Source organism: Harpia harpyja, chromosome 5, assembly GCF_026419915.1.
Source record: "Harpia harpyja isolate bHarHar1 chromosome 5, bHarHar1 primary haplotype, whole genome shotgun sequence".
NCBI classification, from domain to species: Eukaryota; Metazoa; Chordata; class Aves; order Accipitriformes; family Accipitridae; genus Harpia; species Harpia harpyja.
The window spans coordinates 47,870,105-47,890,061 of record NC_068944.1 but is presented as its reverse complement, the minus strand read 5'-3'; positions in this window follow the sequence as shown (position 1 = coordinate 47,890,061).

Genomic DNA, 19,957 nt, shown 5'->3' with positions numbered 1-19,957 from the left:
AAAGGAGTGAGCACACAGGCCTTGACCCAGCGTAGCTGCCTGGAGCTGGCGCTGTGGGTGCCACCGGGCCTCCAGCCACCTCCACCAGGCCCCAGGGCTTCTCCGCCTCCCACCTTGTGTCCACCAGCCCACGGCAACGCCTGCGGTGAGCCAGGGCACTCGGGCAGTGCCAGGCCCACGCTCCGCTCCAGCTGCGCGCCGTCAGCCGCAGCCCGGGGCACCCTGGACACCCACTGGCACAACGCAGCTACCGCTGCCGGCAAAGCCAGGCCCAGACATGCTGTGAGCTCCTTCAAGGATAGGCACTGAGGCCCGTAATCTTTTTGGAAAATAGCTAAAATAAAAGGAGCATTTGCTGGGGCTGCTGGAGCGGGAGGGAGGTTTCTAATGCCCCAGTGGCTATCACTTGAACTTGTGCAATAGCAGCTCTTGACCCAGGTCCTGGAGGCCATCCAGCAGCGGGCGGGGGGCTGCGGGCCATCCTGCTGCTGCACGTTTCCAGGCCGGCCCACCATCAAGAGAAAACAGGAGCCTGAAAATGCCTAAGCAGGATTTTTGCATGGTCTGTCTCCGTGCAGTCCCTCTGCACTGGCACCGGCCCAGGCCCAGCTGCTTTCCCACAGGCTCCTTGAGGGCCAAGGTCCAGCAGCCATGTCCAGCGTCCAGCAGCTGCACCCAGCTCTGCCGACCGCTGCTTTGGGTGCAGCCATCTCCGTCTGCAGGGCGGGCGATTCCTCCCGTGTCCATGCACAGCCATGTCCCCAAGTGCCAGGTTGCTACCAGAACAGTCAGTTCCCAATTCAGCACTTGTGTAGGCTTTGTGCCTTTCCCTTCCCAGCTGAGCGAGGCCTGCATGGCATTGCAGCGAGGAGGGACATGGTGGAAACCGTGTCTCCTGTTTAGCAGGTTTCCACAGAAAACCACGTTTTCTGTCATGCATGGACTTCAGCACCAATAAGTGTCCCACAGGACAAACTGCTTCACAGCAGTCTCTCAAGAGCTTGGCCCACACAGGGTCTCCATAGCATCTCCTAAATGTGGCACATGGGCAAGAAAGAACCTACTCTCCTCTTCCTTCCTTGGATGCCATGGCTACACACACATAACTAGGCACTGATCACTTCAGTTATTGATACTTAAATTGAATTTAATTTGAACAGCAGCAGAACAAGGTTGAAAAATCTGAGTAAAAGAAAAAAATATTTGGCACTTGTATGGCCGGGAGAGAAAGAAGCTAAACTCAAATAGCCTTTTTCAAGGACAACTCTCCATTTGAATGGGTTCAACAAAAGTGCAGCTCCAGAGAGACAAAATGTTCCTTTCTAGATAGTAGTTGCTTTTTTTTTAAAATAAAGACTGAGGTTCTGCTATTACCATAAATTCTGACTTAAAAAAAAAAGACTGGATAAGCCTGGGTAGCTTTACTTTGTTGCAGTCACAGGGAATACTTCACAAACTTGCTTGTAGAAAGCAAGTGGAAATTTAATGCTATTTATATTGCTTGGAGGCAGAGATCTGGTTGAAATCGCAGTCTCATTGAAGTTTTAGCTGCCTATGCTGCAAAATGCAATATTAATGAAAAAATCTGAAGGATTAATTTCTGAGGTTTAAAAGTATTTTTGCAAAGAAGGTAAACCTCATTACCATGACATCAAATCCTTCATTTTTTAAATTTCACAAGCCAACTAAAACGGAATATTTGCTTGAATTCAAAATAATGAATGAATAATAGACAGAGAAAGGGGTGTCACAGGAAAGCAGAGTAAGTATTACAATTTTTTCAGTAAGAAATGAGACCAGAAGCACCTGTTCCTGGGTGTAGCCCTTTTGAAAAGTCAAAAAAGTAACAAAGAATGCTTACTGGATAGTCTGAGCCAAAGGACTAGAAATTGCTTCTATTCATACAGCCTTGGTTTAGTGGTACAAATCAAGCACAGGCCAGTTGTGAGGAAAGCTTCTTGATATGTGATAGCAGCTCTTCTTTCATCCCTAAGCTGACATTTTTAGTTTTGCTCCTGTTTTATATCAAGAATGAGATGACAAAAAATCACCACTACATTTGGTACTGATTCAGAAACTCAGCAGTAACCTGAAGGCTTCAGGTATGGAGAGCGAATTTGAGAAGTTGTCTTTGCAGCTCATAGTCAAACAGCAGTGGCTGGGAAGGCAATACAGACAGTTTTACCTGCTCTCTATAGATAGAGGTTCCACTGCTGATAGTGTATCATTTTTCCATGGCACCTTTAATATAAAATTTCTCTTTGATATGGAAGGCAATGTGTTAAGGAATATGCTGCTTTCAGACTGGAAGAAATCTCTCCTGCCCAACTCTTGTGGAATTTGTGAAGGAAGATGAAAGTTACTAGGAACAAGAGAAGCATTCAGCAAGGCAAAAATTGGACTTTGAAGAAACCTACTGAGTTTTACACGTGACACACCTACATTGTAAATGACATTTTTCCTTCACAGAGGAACACACAATTCAGTAATTCAGCCCCCTCCACCATAACGCATTAGAAGCCAACACTGCTTGTCCATTCATCCAAAAGTGCACATTCTCAGAAACTGGGAACTGTGCAGTCCCTAGTGGGCTGCCTGGATGATAATAGTAAGCTCTTTCCTGCTGAGCCCACTTAATGGCAATTAATACAGCTTTGGGAATGGTGATAATCATAAATTTATTGTGTTCTCCAATGGAAAGAGAAGCCTTTACCAGTATTTACCAGAGAGCAATAGCTGGGATGTGCAGGTTACCTGGGAACAGCGGCACCTCTTGTAACAGACCCTGACTACGAAATGGTATTGAGTTTTATTAAGCTTAGAAGACCGTTGGGCAGACTTTACTTGACAAGCTCTCATGACGTATCACTTCCACTGTAATTATTCCTAACTATAAAACCTCCCCCCCTCTCCAGGTAAACCGTTCTTTGGAGGGAAGAGTGAGAAGCTGTTGCTTCTGGGTTTGGCCCTTGGCTAGCCAATGCAAATGAAGACATTTCTGATACAGCATTCTACCAGCTGCTCAGAATAACAACAAATCAAATCTGGATGTATGCAAATGGAGTCACCACCTTGGACTTTTCAAGACCCAGCTAGAACAAAGCTATGGCTGACCTGACACCGTACTAATGGTAGTCCTGCTTCAAGCAGGAGGTTGGACTAAATGACCTCCAGAAGTGCATCCAATGCTTGTATGAAGCTATGAAGTGTGTATAAAAGCCTTAGACATTTAGAACATGCTGGTTTTGCAACTGAACCAAGAACACTGTATTTAATGAAGTTGATGTTATTCCATCAGTGTGTCCAAGACTTCTGATGAAACATATTGTTGAACACCATACTTCTGTAGCTTGCCTATCCATTCTATGGATTGCAGAGGTCTTTTGATTTCAAAATAGGAAAATAGGACTTCAACAAGTCAATATCGTCCCCCACATGCAAGAAGGATGCAAGAAGCTTCAGTCACTGGCCTGACCTGAAAACAGAAGACCATGGTATCACAGGAGCTGCTGAGAGTAGTTAAAGCCTGGAGGAGGAACTTCAAATATCTTGCAAACAGCACAAAGCCATCAAAAGAGAGCAAAATAATTACTAAATGCAGGTTAAGTAGCCTCCTTTATTCCATTGGATGAAAATGTTTTAAAGTCTGTAAGAATTGTAATACCTCCATTATGTTTTGATTATTTTCACACGTGAGGGATCATTTCCTCTGAAGTGTTAACAATGGCAACAGCCTAATTAAGACTGAAAGGGAAAAATGGTATAGTCAAGGTCCTTTTCATGTTAGGCACTTTCAGAGCAGTTTTGGGGCTCGGAGAGCCTCATCCCCTGAGGGTGTTGCGTCAACAGCACCTGCAAGGTGGTGCTGAGTGATGGAAACTTCCAGGAAAGCTGAAGGGAAAAGCTGTGAAGATAAAACTCCCTTGTTTTTCAGGATCTGAATCTGAGGACAAAAAAGCAGACCATGTCTATTTCTGCACATGCCACATTAATATTTTAGTGAGTGTGGGGGCAAAGAATATCATTTAAGGTGGGGCTGATGAAGGGGTGGGGTTTTTTGCATAATTTTAATCCAAATCAGTGGGAGGAAGTGATTAGCATAGTTTTCAAGACATATTAGTGAGTTGCTCCCCTTCTCATAGCCTCTTCCCTCAATTACTTCTATGACCCCATTATTTGAGTGTGTTGAGTATTCCAATAAATGTCTGTGAGGTAGAAAAGTATTATCATGATATTTTTCAGATGAGAAAGAAAAGCACAGAGGCTATAGTCAGATGTTAAAAGACACATAAGCACATGGCTTTGAAGATCTATGCATAAGTAATTGCATTTGCTCAAAGCAATACAGAAGATTAGTGTCAGTGTCTTATAGTCTTGCTCACTAACCACTCTAATAGCCGCCTTCTCTGTTATTTATTGCTCAACAAATGGATGTAATTAGGTTACCCTCAACAGTCAAAAGCACTTTCTCATTTGTCTGTTAAGATATTAATAATAATCTAGTCCTGTCAAAGTCATGTGCCATAGTCCTCTGATTTATTCTGACATTAATACTATTGTAAATAACAAACAATGTTCTAGCAATATTTTTTTCATGGATGTTTCCCATGTTTGTAGACTAAAAGAGGTCAAACCTCCTTACATCAAGTTTTATGAAACTATCATTTCAATTGTCAACCAGATACAAAGCTAACTGAGACATGACTGATTTCTAAATAAGAGAGGGAGAAGAATAAACCTGTGCTGAAAAATCTAGCATGATCATGCTTTTTTCTATTTTCCAGTAGATAGAGAAAATGCGTTGACAGAAATGTGTGGTTTAATAAGAAAAATAACTTACTCTGTACAAGACTTAATCAGTCGAAAACATCAGCATCACTGGGCATGGAATGTAATATTGCTCCTGCGTACTGAGTTGTTCTATTTATAGCCATTTTTCATTTTTGTGCAACTTAGTTGCAATATGAAATACTCTAGCAATGCATTGAGAAATCAATATCTAACATTAACTTGGTTCTTTTCAGTGCATGATTCTTCAGCTCTAAAAGCCAATGGGAAACCTGTGCACAAACTTTATACTGTATCATTCCCCAAGGCAAAAGCCAAGAGTGCTCCAGATTGGAACTCTCTAGAATTTAGGGCACAGGCTAAATATTTCTCAAATTGCACAGAATTTAAGTGATCCATCATTTAAATTCTCTTTACACCAGTTTACACCACTTATTTCCAGCAGGCTCAAGGGTTTGCCTGTCTAACATTTCCCTGACTGGCTTCTGTTACTAAAACATCTTTTAGTTTTCCAACTACAGTATCATTAAATTTTCATTCATGAATGCAGATATTGATTTACTTTTTTCAAATCAAGTCTTTCAAAAAAAAAAATCTCATTCCACAGCTGTCTTCAGGGGAAACGTTACTTTCTAAAGCTAAGAAAATGCAGACCATTTAGTCAATCTATCAGTTCATCAATCAGACATTCTTTCTGAGCCTCCTTTATCTATGTTTCCATATACCTGTGCATACTATCTTTTTTCTGTGCTATTATTTTCTTCATTTCGCTCTCACTCATTTCAAAATGGATTTTACTTCTTATATTTTCCCCATGCACCAAAGCAAGAGCCACCACAACTGTGCTGTGACAAGTTCTTATAAGAACAGACATGCTTCTGAAAACTCAGTTACTGGAGGTGCTAGCTGAACCTGAATTTGACCTTGATGCCTTATTAACATCTGATACAATCCTTCATGTTAAACCTTGTCTAGATCCTGCACCATCAATAGGACACAAGGAAATGGAATGAAGCTGCATCAGGGGAAGTTCAGATTGGACATTAAGAAAAGGTTCTTCACTGAGAGCGTGGTCGGTCACTCAAACAGGCTCCCCAGGGAAGTGGTCACAGCACCAAGCCTGTCAGAGTTCAAGGAGCATCTGAACAACGCTCTTAGACATTTTATTTAGTTTTAGGTAGTCCTGTGAGGAGCAGGGAGTTGGATTCGATGATCCTTATGTGTCCCTTCCAACTTGAGTTACTCTATGATTCTATTCCGTGATTAATGTTCATCTCAACGTTACCTTCACAGACTCTCTGATGTGTGGGTATGATGTCCCACATGTGATAATTCAGCATGAAAGACAGCACAGAATCACCAATCATTTAGGCTTGGAGGGACTTTGGGAGGTCACAGTTAATCCTCTCCTCAAAGCAGGGGCAGCTCTGTGTTCAGACCAGGCAGCTTAGGGCTCTTCCCTGTCTTGCCATCAAAATCTCCAGGCTCAGAGATCCCACAGCTCTCTGGGCAATGTCTTACACTGCATGGTTGTCCTTAAGGGAAAACATTATTCTTTATATCCAGTCAGACACTCCTCTATTTCAATTTATCATCATTTCATCTCCTCATCCCACCATGCAAATCGGTACCGAGCCTGGCTCCCTTTTCTTGTTAATGTCCTCATAAGTACTGCAAGACTGCACTTAAGTGCTCCCTAAACCTTCTCTTCTCCAGGCTGAACATGCTCCAGTGGTTTGGGAACTGTACTAGCTATGGGATTCAACTCACTTAAATGTCATCTTCTAAAACTTGGATATCTCAGATGATAGGCTTGTTGTCTAAGGTAACCTCACCACTGAAGAAAGAGAGAGGCATGTTCTTAGGGAAATTTCTCTTATAAAATAGGTGTGCAAGGGAGGTAGGATGAACTTGCCTCTGCAAATGCCAAAGATTTCCTACTGACAAGAGAAAGAGCCTAACTACTTAGCTAAAAGCAGAGGACTAACTTCCGAATGGCAAAATTCAGGTGCAATGAATCTTGCTGGTAGGGACATGGACTGTTTCCTCTGGTCTTTGACTGCTATGTTTGTGTGGCAGTGGCCAAGAAACAGCACCTCTTCATTCTTCGTTTCCTCTGTCTTAGAAGAAGAGAGTGATGACTGATCTGAACATTTTGCCAAGTGGCTTGATTTTCACATATGAAAAGTGCCAGACAAATGGAAAGGGCACTGGTCCAGTGTGAAGCCATAGGAGAACGAATTACTGGGCAGAAAACATAATCCTTTTAAGTGGCATACCCCGGTGGCAACAAAATGTAATATTCTTTTTTTTTTTTTTCCCAGTTATTGTTTCTGGTTACTAAATAGAAGAAACATCCCTGAACCCTAAAAAGGCCAGGCCCCATAAAGGGAGATAGATATTCTTCTCCCTGGGAAATGTCTGTTCTGCAGAGAGCTGGCCTACAAAAATCTTTCCTTGTTACAAAGTTACACTGAAAACATATATAAAAACAGAAGAAAGCTGGCACCTCCTTAATCTTACCTTTGTAATTGCACCTATTATGGTTCAGGACACACCTTCATTTAAATACAAGTAAAGTTCAAAATCTTTCTGAATCAATCTGATTTTTTATTTAAGTGTTGTAAGAAAATGTTTCAACACTGTAATTACCTATGGCCTTAATTGATTGTGTTTGTTTACATGGTAGGTTATTAAAAAAACATTATCTGGAATTGAACTCTACCTTCAAGCACAGTTTAGATTATTGCAGCAATATACCAAATATAATGTCATAAATGTGCAGCAGGTGGCTACTTAATAATAGTTAGCAACATTCAGTATTCATTCTAAATAGTGCATTTAGGACCAAATTAGCTGTCTTGCATGAGTGATTAATTTGACTGATAGTACACTGTATGGCATGACTAATAAGTATTATGCAGTTTTATTAAGCAATAACTCACAGCTATACAGTGATGCCAATCTTTGTCTTTGAAATACTATTTTACAAAAGGAGTGAATGGTCTTTGCTTCTTTCGGGGTGATATATTCTATTCCATGAGCAGTGACTAAATTTGCCATCTGGTATAGCCCAAAGCCATTATGTTTCCATCTTGCCAGCTTAAAATGACAGTATAATCGGCCACTCCAGATTATAACACTGTCTGTCTGTTTGAATGCCATGCAGTAATACCATATTTGATCAAGCCGCTAACTGCATGTAATATTTTAGATTTCTGTGTATAAAACTGTGCGAATTTTGAGGAAAACATTTTAAAAAGATGGAAAATGAGGGAAGCCATATTTCTGAGTATGCTCAGAACAGACCCATGGAAGCATTAAAGCCTTTCAGCAAGTCTGTCTCCCACACATCTCTCTTCATGCTCTCAAACCAATTAAAATGCTAAAAGAGTTGAAGTCAGTGATGTGGCAGACACCAGGATACAGAGCCATTGGCACGCAGTTCACATAAATTTTTTGAAATGGATGAGAAGGAGCTTGCAGGGATTGGGGAGGGGGGGAATATAGGGAAGCCAGGTCCTCCTGCCCTACTGCAGTGCCTTCAGACTCCTGCTGGAAGATATTGAGTGATCTTGTACTTTATAATACCAGCAGAAGGATTGTCACTAGACTAATACATACCCCTTTTGCCATGTACTTCCCATCACCTGTGGTCTTGTCCTTCCACTCTGTGCCTTGCTCCAGCTGAAGACCTAGCTGATGTAAGCAGGTGTCAGTGGGAAGCTGCAAAGGCCCGTGGATGCCATGGGACTCAGCTGAATTGAGGCCCTAAATCTGGAGATTTGGGGTTCCCTCCTTTTAGATAGAAGATATTCTCTTGTGCTCTTTTTTTCAGTGCACAGTATGATGGTGCACTGAACCATGCCTCAAAGAGCAGCAAAAGGGCAGATAGTGTACATGTAGGTGGATGTACTGTATGGTGGTAGAGTGCTGGAAGGTTTTGTGGGTTTTTTTAAGAGAAGTACACTTGGAAATGGAAATGCCTGCCTGCAATTTAAAAAAAAAAAAAAGTGTGGGTTTACAGGGTTAAGGAAAAAAATCTAAAAAATACATTTTGTAACATTTGAAAAACTGAAATATGATCTTCAGAAAAGATCGGTGTCTCTGGCTCCCACAGAGTCAACTAGGGATGTACTGCGGGTTCCACTGGGAAGCTGAGATTATATCTTCCCAGCTCAGTGTAAAACTCATACTGCTAGGCAAGAATGATTGATTAGTTTATAAACAGACAGACGGGAGCAAGAGTGGGAAGAAGAGGAAGATATGTCTCATTAGTGGCATGGATTACTCAGTTTTAGTTTGAAAATAATCTAAATTTAACCTGAAGATCGTTCTGTTTCTTAACCATACACTTTTTTCAGGGTGGAGCTCTTTCTGCATTCAACTTCTGCACACCCTGCTTCACCAGCATATTTCCTTGTGTTAGATACAGTCTGTTGATCTTTTGGATCACATCCAATTTATTAGTTTTCTATGGTTAGCTGAATTAAGGCACTTCAATGACAAACATAACTCCCTTGTATGCTAAATTGTTTGCCATGAAACACCTGCTCTGTAAGCACCAGCTTGATGCATCTGATTTTTTTATTACATCCAGCAGCTCCCACATTTACAGCAAGTCTATGCCCCCATTCCTGGCCCCCTCGATAAGAATAAGGAAAATATCAAGATCTCTGAGATAATATTTTAGAGGATTTTATAGTTTAGATGTGAGTACTTGTGACACCTAGTGGTGCTGGCAGAAAAATGCAAATATTTTAGAGGAAGAGGAAGTAGGGGGTGAGGTGGGGAAAGGAAGGAGGGATTCAATATCACCTACTGGAAGATAGTTACTACAATAACCTGAGAAAACACACAGCTGAGCAAATTCTTTCCCTGCTGATGTGGCACACCTGTCTGAGGCAGCCACCCTTTGTAACCCATCAGGTAAGCAATGGAAAAGTTCAGCTATATGAAACACTTCTGGTGGGGGGTGGGACGAGGTGATTATAGGTGTTTGGGTAAGGTGGTCAGACAATTGCCCAAAACCTTTTTGTGAAACAGGAGGTGAGCACAGGAGCTGTGGGTGACAACATCAACCCAGCATCAAAAGACCAACTTAAAGGCACACTTGGGATGGAGCAAGACTTGATTCAGGCAATTCCACATCGTGAAGGAAAAAAGGAAAATGTTATAACCAGTTCCTTGCTGGCTCTTTACAAAGTCGTCCTTTAAATGTAACACTTCAGCAATGTCCCATCACCCAAGACTTTCCCTATATTCAACAGAGAAATGTGGATGTTTCCCAGGCCATGGACTCAGATCTTAGGTGTACTGAACTGCTCTGTGAAGAGGCCTGTTTTAATACCCTAAAAAGATACCTTGAATTGCATGAACTTTGTAGAAAGACAAGATCGAGAGCAGACACGTGTCTGATACATAGCAAGACAATTGGGAGTCATGGTCAGATGCAGTGACTAGGCAGCATAAGCTGTGCCGGCTGACTGGGAGCCTGCACCTAGAAAGGCATAACCTGTTTGCTGTTGCAGGGCATAGGTCTTCATCAGCTACCCAAGCTAGTGACCCAAGTGTGCAAAGTCTCAAGAACTTCCTATGTTGGAGGCTCTTAGGAGAAAAATGCTTTTGATGGTAGAGATAACAACATCCAATGGCTTTTAGCAGTTTCTAAAAGAAATCAAAACAATGGAGTGCAACATAATGCAAAACTCCCTCAGAGACAGGTATTCACAATTAATTAATAATAGTGCCTATTTCTATGCAGTTGTCTGTTAACACAAAATACCCATCTGAACATCTTTAACAGGGATAACATAAAACAAAAATAATTTACTTCATAACTAAACAATTTTTCACAGCTAGATAACAAATCTATTAAAACACAGCTTGTAAGCATGCAGTTACAGACATACACATATGCATGGCTTGTATATAATTGGTGTGACTCATGAATTGGAGTATGTGGTGTGATTCACACAACTCCTGTGAGATTTGTTGGGTCATGGGTATGCTATGTACCTCCTACTGTATCATGGCTTCTAGTGTTACAGTGCACCACTATATGTCTCTGGAAGCTGCTCTCAAACTTTGCAAATGGTCATTTTGCTTAGACTGCTTAGCTGTAGTTGCTTGTCTAAGGGACCATTGTTAGGTGTCACTTTGTAGATGGTTATAAGAGAAATAAATGTATTTTGTGAGACCGCTGCTACTACAATGGCAGGAAGAAAACCGATCTCCCCTAGTAACCCAGGTGTAAGCTGTATGCCATTAGACATAGGAGTAAATACCTCTCATATGGAAAAGTAATACATCTGATGGTGGGAGTGAAACTATTCAGGATTTGCTAAAGAATAATCTCTGTTTCTTCATCCCAACCCTAAACAGCGTAACTGCAGTTAAAAATGGAAACTGGATTGATTCATTCCACTCAGTGCCATGTTCCCATTTTCCCACGTGAACCCTCAGGCTTGCAGGGAAGCCAAGAAATGGTGACCTGTTGGGTCAGCAGAGAAGCAGAGTCACTTCGCAGGGCACAGCACCACCAGTGACCAGGGCAGCTTTAGCATGCTCCTGTGATATATCCCAAGTCCGACTAGACTCTGCATTATATAAACACAGAATAAACAGAACCTGGAGAAACAATCAGTTTGATAGCAAGACCTTATCAGTCCCTGCTCATTGTCAACGATGCAGATAGCAGAATACCAGATGGAGCTGTCTTGCTTGCATAGCGAGAGCCTGTAGGAAAGGTGGAAGCAAAGCCATGGAGTGGAAAACTCTTAAGAGATGGAGTTGCCAAGAAAGCAGTTGTCCACTTGTGAAGAATGATAACAAGAAAAAGACCTTAATCCGGATGTCAACACCCACATCAACTTACAAGATAGCGGGCAGGGACAAACTTTGCAACAAAGGAAGGGACCTATCATTTTTCTTCAATATTGGAAAAATATTGCTAAGGAAGGATGTGGAATCTCCTTTAATGTTTTAAAAATAGCTCAAATGTTATTTCTCAGAGACAACACAGACATCATTGATTCAGCTTTGGGATAGAAGAAGGAATTAAATGACCTACAAAAGATCCTTCCTGCTCTAATTTATATTATTTTTCTATGATACACTTCATGGAGATATAAGTGGAATAGTATTGAAGAACGGTGCTTACAGTAACACCATCATTTCTCCCTTGCATTCTCAAATATGTGTTGTAAAAAGGAAAGAAAGAAAGAATGAGAAAGAGAAAGGAAAAGGTAGAGGGGAAAGAAAAAAAAAGAAAAAAGGAAAAAGGAAAAGAAAAAGAAGGACAAAAAGAAGGAAAAGAAGAAAAAGAAAAAGAAAGAGAAAAAGAAAAAGAAAAAGAAAAAGAAAAGGAAAAAAGAAAAAGAAAGAAAGAAAAAAGAGAAAGAGAAAGAAAGAGAAAGAGAAAGAAAAAGAGAAAGAGAAAGAGAAAGAGAAAGAGAAAGAGAAAGAGAAAGAGAAAGAAAGAGAGAGAAAAAAAGAAAAAGAAAAAGAAAAAGAAAAAGAAAAAGAAAAAGAAAAAGAAAAAGAAAAAGAAAAAAGAAAAAGGACAAGGGGAAAGGGAAGGGGAGGGGAAAGGGAAAGGAAAAGGAGACAAAGAGAAAGAAATAAAGTAAGAAAGAATGAGCTATTGCAAAGCATACAAGAAACTATGAAACTGGTTAGTTCAGGATCATCCCAGAAAAGAGTAAAATTACATATTTGGCTTGAGCAGAATCAAACTTCATCTGCACTATTATACCTGAGCTCAGCATCTGAGTCCATGCAGCTTTAAACTTGTGTTCCAATATCTAGAATAAATCCATTATACAGAACTAGATCAGTAAATACCCATAAAGAACCCTGTAGAAATTCCCCTTTTACTGAAGTAGGAATATTAACTACTAAAGGACTCATAAAAAAGGAAAGTTGAATTAATTTCACTAAATTCGTCTGGTCACAGAAGGGAAATAAGCAAAAGCCTTCTAAACCTCTTAATAAAAACATGAACAAAATCAGTAAAGTGTTCAAAATTTCCTTTTGAAGAGGTCTTTTACTATGTGAAATGCTAGACCTAGCCTCACCAAAGGATAAAGAGGGGACAGAAAAATATGCTGTAGTTGCTTACCAGTCTTTCACAATTGTTTTCTTTTGCAGAAATAAAAGCTTTGAACGGTACATGTTTTTTTAGTTCCAGGGGACATTGAGCATTTTTGGGTCTGTGTCGGAAGGAGTACTGTTTCGTTGGCCAAATCAGACACCAGTCATTAGATGAGCCAATAACTTCTAAGGTCCATCAGAACTCCCAAGGAGCACAGTTTTATTTGGTAGAAAGGCAAAGTCATAAAAATAGAGGTTATGCCGCTCTGCCCTACAAGAAGCGTGCCTGTGAATTGCACCTGTTAAATGCAAATCCCATGAGAAAACCTCCACTGGTTCTTCTTGGCTTGGGCATTAAGAGCAATTGTGTTAATAAAACCTTGCTTTTATTCATGTAAGCTATTATTCTCAAATGATATCTGAAATTACATTGAATTTCATCCAAATGCATCTTTCAAAAGCAACAGGTGAAGTCATGAGAGTTATCTCATGTAAAATAATTCATAATTTCACTGGTAATGTGAGAGCTATACAAAAAAATAATCTGTCTTTTCCAGATTTGTGTTGGTCCCATTGGACTCACAGTAATAAAATAGCATCACATTTTCCTTTTTCTCCCTGATGTAACTACATGCAACTTAATATGCAAAGAAAGTTGCTCTGCTTAGTAAGTAGCTGGCACTTTATTACATGAAATTAATTTAAAGACTTGCAAGGACAATACCCCATTGTATAGGGTAGTAAAAAATTAATTACAGCCTTCTTTTCAGCAACATTAAATAACTGTACAGGCATGATTGACAATATTGTACAATATGGTTTATTGATGTTTTCTTCAAAAGATGAACCAATAAACATTAAGCTAAAAAAAAAAAAAGACATTGGATCCTAAATGCTTTTCCCTTGTTCATTCGTCATTACAACATTATTCAAGTTAACAGTGAGATGTTATTCTAAGATGCAACTGAATATCCTTCCTACTAAAATCTGTTGATGCTATTCAAGGCCAATAAACCACGTAAGGGAAATGTTTTCTCCATGATAATGTAATTAAATAAGAATAACACCAAAAGAATGCAATATATTTTGTTCTTTACTCAATTCCACAGATTACTCTTGGGTTTTATTCCAAGAATAGGGCAGTGAGAGCATAATAAAACCATACCGGCAATGGTGATCTCTCTTTTCTGTTGTAAGTCTTAGCCTCATCAACCTGTCAGAATAAATAAGTAAAAATATGAATCTATCAAACTTTACTTGCTGCTCAAATTATGCTCCCAATGAACTCTCTTATGATCATAAGTATTATAAACATCAAGGAGGAAAATTTTATAATCTAATTTTAAAGAGTCAGTCACGTGTCTTAAAATTAATCATTCATTCTTGATCTCTAATATTAGCTTTCAGTTACTAAAGGCTAATCCAATCTTACTGAAGTAATGTAAGGCTTTCCATTGATATAGAAGGCTGTTGCTTCCTAAGATACCATTGGTGCCTCTATAGTAAACGCACTTAGCTCTTGATCTTGGCAGGAATCCAGCTCAGAAATCCAGCTCAGTATGCTTCAGCCTCAAAGCAGAATTAGCTCTGTAGTAAAATCTATAGAAGAAATTATGGAAAAGTGCCAAGCACCTCCTGAAATTTAAAGCTGTGAGTACAACAGGACCAGAGAAATCTCACTAAATGGAACTAAAACTTGGATTTTATCTTTAAGAAAATAGTTCACTGCAGTGGAACAGACAGCTGACAAAAAGAATTATCGGCTGGGAAAAAGAGAAATTCCAGTAGACGTCTGGACAACCTCACACACAGACAGTGCTTTTACTCACAAGGAGGGATGTCCAGCCAGTCCCAGTTAAGTCACTGTCTACATGAATGGGAGCTATGGCTGACGACGTGAGTTTTCAGAGCTTTATCTAAGATTTTTTTAAATATTCCAAAGGGTTTGGTACACTTTATTTTTCAAGGATAGGTAATGTTTCAAATTGGTGTTTTCTTTAACAGAGAAAAATCTCTGGGGAGACCCTTCTTCCCAGACTTATTATTTCGGACATATTATATCAAAGGATATTTAACATGAGTTGTTCCTTCCCTCTCCTCTACAGACCCAGTGAGGAAAAATAAGTTGAGAAGCTTCTACAGACTGTGTCTTAAACATTGACAACAAGGGAAGGATATAATTGAGTAAATTCCCAAAGCAATGTATGTATGACAGATGTGAGTGACTTACTGGGAAAAAATCTAAATTATGAGGGAAAATCTCAGAACCCTGTAAATTAAGACTGCAACAAGACAGAACCCAGTGAAAATTGAGCTACAAATTTTCAAGTTCCAGCTTGAAACTTGATTTCCAGTTCCATCCAGATATGATCAAACTTCTTCCAGGTCTGTAGACCTGTAGCTGACAGATTAATAAAGGAACCAGATCTTTTCAGATTAAGCTGTTTACTTCATTTGATTATCATAAATTACATTCAGAAAATAATAACACTGTCGCTATTGAAAAAACTCAATCCAGCAGAGAATTGCTTTTTGGGAAAGCACATATCTATCTACTTTCCTAGGTCAGGGCTATACTGACTAAATACTGGAGAAAGTTCTGCTTAAAATGGTTTCAGTACAAGTATAAGAACAAAATACATGTGGGATCAGTTAAATCTGGGGCTAATATTGCTTAAACATATACTACTTTAAAATTGGACTTTCAAGATGGCTGCCATGGATAACATTGCATGTAGTTAGAGGGAAAAGCTGTGCACTTAGTTTTCTTCATTCTCTTGGTGCTGAAAAGCAAAGAGTGAAAAAAAAAAGGGGGGGGGGAGAGAGAGACTGGACTAAGATGCAGCTATATTTATTCTTATCTTTCTTAATCCCTATTCCAGTAATCACGCCAGCTGGACATTCAGAATTTGAATCCAAGAGACCTGATAATCTTAAACATAATAGGAAAAAAGAAGAATCTTCATGAAGAAAGAGAACACCCACAGGGATAATGTGTAGGCTTAGATAAGCATGAATTGTGTTGTGCAAATACATGACAAGGGGAAAGGGGACTGAAGATGCTAAGGCACTGAGGCACCTGTAATTTCTGTTTCAATCAACTGGCTCCTTCTCTTCTGTTGCAGTTTCAGAGAAGCAGCCATTGGTTAAGCTGGTTAAACAGAGGAACTATATTCCATGAATTGTGCAAAAAGAATATGATTATTCAAACAATGCCCCCAGTAAAGATATGCAGCTTGCATTTTCATTCTGCATCTCACCAAGAGAAAAAAATGAATGTAAAAGAATAGAAACATCCCATTTTCTGAATTTTATTTGTATGCAATTAAATCTGTACAAAGCAAGGTGGTTGAGGAGAATGAGTGGAGATGAGACAATAGAAAACACGGAGAGCAAATCCCACTATCAGTTATTGCTTTACACATTTTGGAAAGGGAAAATATTAATGATATTTTGCTTTAATTGCACTTTGCAATAGAGTAGGCATAATTCCTACTCCTCTAGTTCACTGGGCTACTTATAGGATTAAATTGCAAAGCCATAACAAGGCCTGCCCATAATTTCTAGAGCAAAGAGTCAGTCTGAGTTGCCTTCAGCTCAACTTTCCATGTACCCAAAGAGCCCTTGTACTCCAGGGGTTTCCAGAAACTCCCTGTCATGGACTCTCTGATCTCAGTCCATGGTTGCGATTGAGGTCAAGAGATGCAGGCTACCCTATTCTTTATGATTTCAAATTTGCTGTTCACCATACAGGACTATACCACATGGTCCCCAAAGACATCAAGCTGCAGAGCCAGAACGCCCCTGGGGTGTGCAGCAGCAATGGACCCCCAGCCCAGCCTGAAAATTGCACTCAGTCCCTTGATTTTCTGTTGGACACTTGCACTGCACAATGAGCTAAGCTGCATCCTTAGCTGATGCCTTTTCTGAAGGTAGACTCATTGGTTTCAAGCATGAATTAGCAAGGGAACCAGATGCTATGCATGTGGTCGCAAGTGTCCAGTCCTAGGTAAGTAGTCTGCACAATCCTCAGAGTGTCATATTTGTCTTCTGGTGTTTAATTTCAGAGTGTACACCTGTGATTAATGACAAATGCGTTATTTATTTTAATGTCTCAACTATTTGGGATTCAGTAAATTTTTGCAGGACATTATCTGAATCTGATTCTGGATTGCACTTATTGCTGAGACTTTACATTTCTTCTGAAACTGTGATGGACTTCACCTGTAAATATCTCCAGAATATAATCCCTGGTAGAGGGAATTGATTTTGGAAACAGTTTTGCTGGAAAGGAAGCCAAATTCACTCTTGGGAGCCAGGTCTCTAATAGTGTTTCCTTTTCCTCTGAAATAATAGTATGAAGTAAAACCATTCTGGGAGGTGTCAAAAAAATCTTAATTTGATGTACAAGGGCTGAAAAGCCAATGCTAGAAGGAGAACCATGGGACAAAAATGCGTTTACACAGATGCTGGATTGTCTCCAAAACCTATGAAAATAGTGCTAAATCCTCCCAGAGCTGAACAATGGGACTGAAATGAGGCATCAAAGAATAATTAATATACGTTAACTTCCTCCCACCCACTATCAAACTGTGTGGGATTTTTTTCCCCTACAAGCACAAATAATCAACATAGTGCAAAGGGTTTCTAAGTCATTCATTGTGTTAGCACATACTCAGGCAGGGAAGGAGTCACCAACAGAGGTTTGATTGGAGCTGGCCTGCATTAGTGCTTTTATTTTTGTAAAACAACTTTAAGTAGAATACAAGCCCTTTATATGGCAGTTCCTTCACAGAAATTAGTTTAATGCATGAATTTTTGTGTAAAATCTGCGGGTATCTGAGCTGGAGACTGAACCTCTGACAGCTAACTGAGGCACAGACTGATGCCCCAGGCTGTGCTGAAATGCTGCTCCTGGGCTCATGGGCAGGGGTCAGGGGAAGCCCCATGGTCAAAGACCCTTGGGGCCCTGAAAAATACTTACGGGGCACTTACTTTCAGCATCTGACTTTAATAAGAGTTACTTTGAATGGACTGCTTTATGAACAACAGAATATATTTGACATAATATTATGTAGAAGTAGATAAGGTTGTTTATTGTTTATACTCACTAGAATCAACAATACCAGATTTTTAGGTTCTAATCTGAAAAAAAAATAGAGTGCCTATTCAATGATTCATTTTCTTTTTGGCTGTTTGAGTCTCACAGTTAATATTGCCCAAGTAGCCATTGGCAGAGCAAAACTATCTTCCTACACTTGACCTCCACGCTTGAAGAAATAATGACTGCCTTTTTTTAGGACAGCTGACAGCTAACAGTGGGACCGTAAGTGAAGAAAACTGAGAGATTTCCCATCATTGACTTTGTTTTTTAAAAAACTTTGATCTGAAGTGCATGTGTGAGATAGGGAGGGGAGAGGAAGAGGAAAGGCCAGTATTAATTGCAGAGACTGCAGGCAGAGTAGGATAACAATTTTGAAATAAATCATATAACCAAACCATAACAGGAAAATCTTTGATAGTCTGAGCATTGTATAAAGCCGGTGCGCTCTCCCCAAAGCATGGTGCTGTTTCATTAGTGTTCCTGGAAAGCTCAGACAAGAGATTTCCCTAATGTGATAGAATATCAGATCTAAATTGCTAAACAACTTCATTTTCTACTCCTTTACCCCAGTTCACCACCAACACACCCCCCGCCCCCCAAAAAAAACCCAAACAAACAAAACCCCCAAACCCCCTCCTGTGGAAACAGCAGAACTACACCAATTTGAGAAGACAGTGAGATGGAAAGATATAAATTGGACACTGCTCGTGACATTAAATGAACATGTGTTGGAGTGGATATGGAAACTGCTTCTCTTTGAGCAAGTTTTACTTGCAGCTTCAGTTTGCTGAACATGTTTCTTTTATCCCTCCAAAATATTTTCAAAAACATGCGCTAAAATGTCACAACAAAACTTGTCTCCTTATTTCATAATTCTGTAGCATTATAAAGCAGTCCTGGCTGGATAATGCATAATTTCTTCTTTTTCAGTTGTTTTCAGAAGTCTTATTTTCCACCACCTTGTTGTGTGATATAGTGAACTACAGAGAGTTATTCAAATCTCAGGACAACAGGTTATTTTACACTGATGAGAACATTGTGTATACACCCTTCATGAAGAGTAAAACTTTTGTCTTGTATAATAATGAATAGAAGGAATCTGGAAATTAGTTATATTTTCAAGTCTTGAGCATTATAAATCTTGGCTTGCAGTACTATAAAACAATTATCATTTTATGTATATGGTGTAATCTAACACAAATAGTTGCATATATGGTAGTTCCTTGTCACAGTACACTTACATTGAAGTTGCCAGCAACATAGGCGGAAGCTAACATCAAAATAAAGCAAATAAATATGTGAGCCTAAGTAGTTCTGGAGAATTAGCTCTAAAGAATTCCAGTTTCCTGTTGATCTGCATCTTACCATTGGTCAACTTTTGTGTTTAAGATAACTTATGTGTGCCAAGAGGGCTTATGATGTTTTTCTTCCATTTAATGTCAAACAAAATGTCACTTCCATGTGCAGTCTTTCTATCATCGAGGCACTTAATGGTCTATCTCCTTCATCAGGCTGCCTATTTTCATGACATTTGTGGAAGAATAATTATCTTTGGGACCTCTAGCCTCTACTTCACATGTGGCTGAAATCAGAGAGCACACACACACAAACACAGACTTTATAAGGCTTGTTTCCAAAGGAAATTGCTCTAAAAAGATACTCTTCTGCCTTTTGTTTTACAAGAAGTGATCTCATTGTAATCAAAACGGATGTCCTATGAAAGACATTGGGAGCTTTTTCCATTCAAATGAAAGATAAACAATTAACACTACCCAGTATCAGAAGAGCAAACAAGCAGCTGTAATTGATAGACCAGTGACCCCAAAGAAAGCATAATGTCCCACTTCAAGCAGTAATGTTATTTCTTTTGGAAGGGAGGCAGGATTTTCATACCGTGCCATGGATTGCTGCACCCATTCTCCTGCTACTATTTAGTGTATTTCTGATCACAAACTTATCAGGTTCCTCATC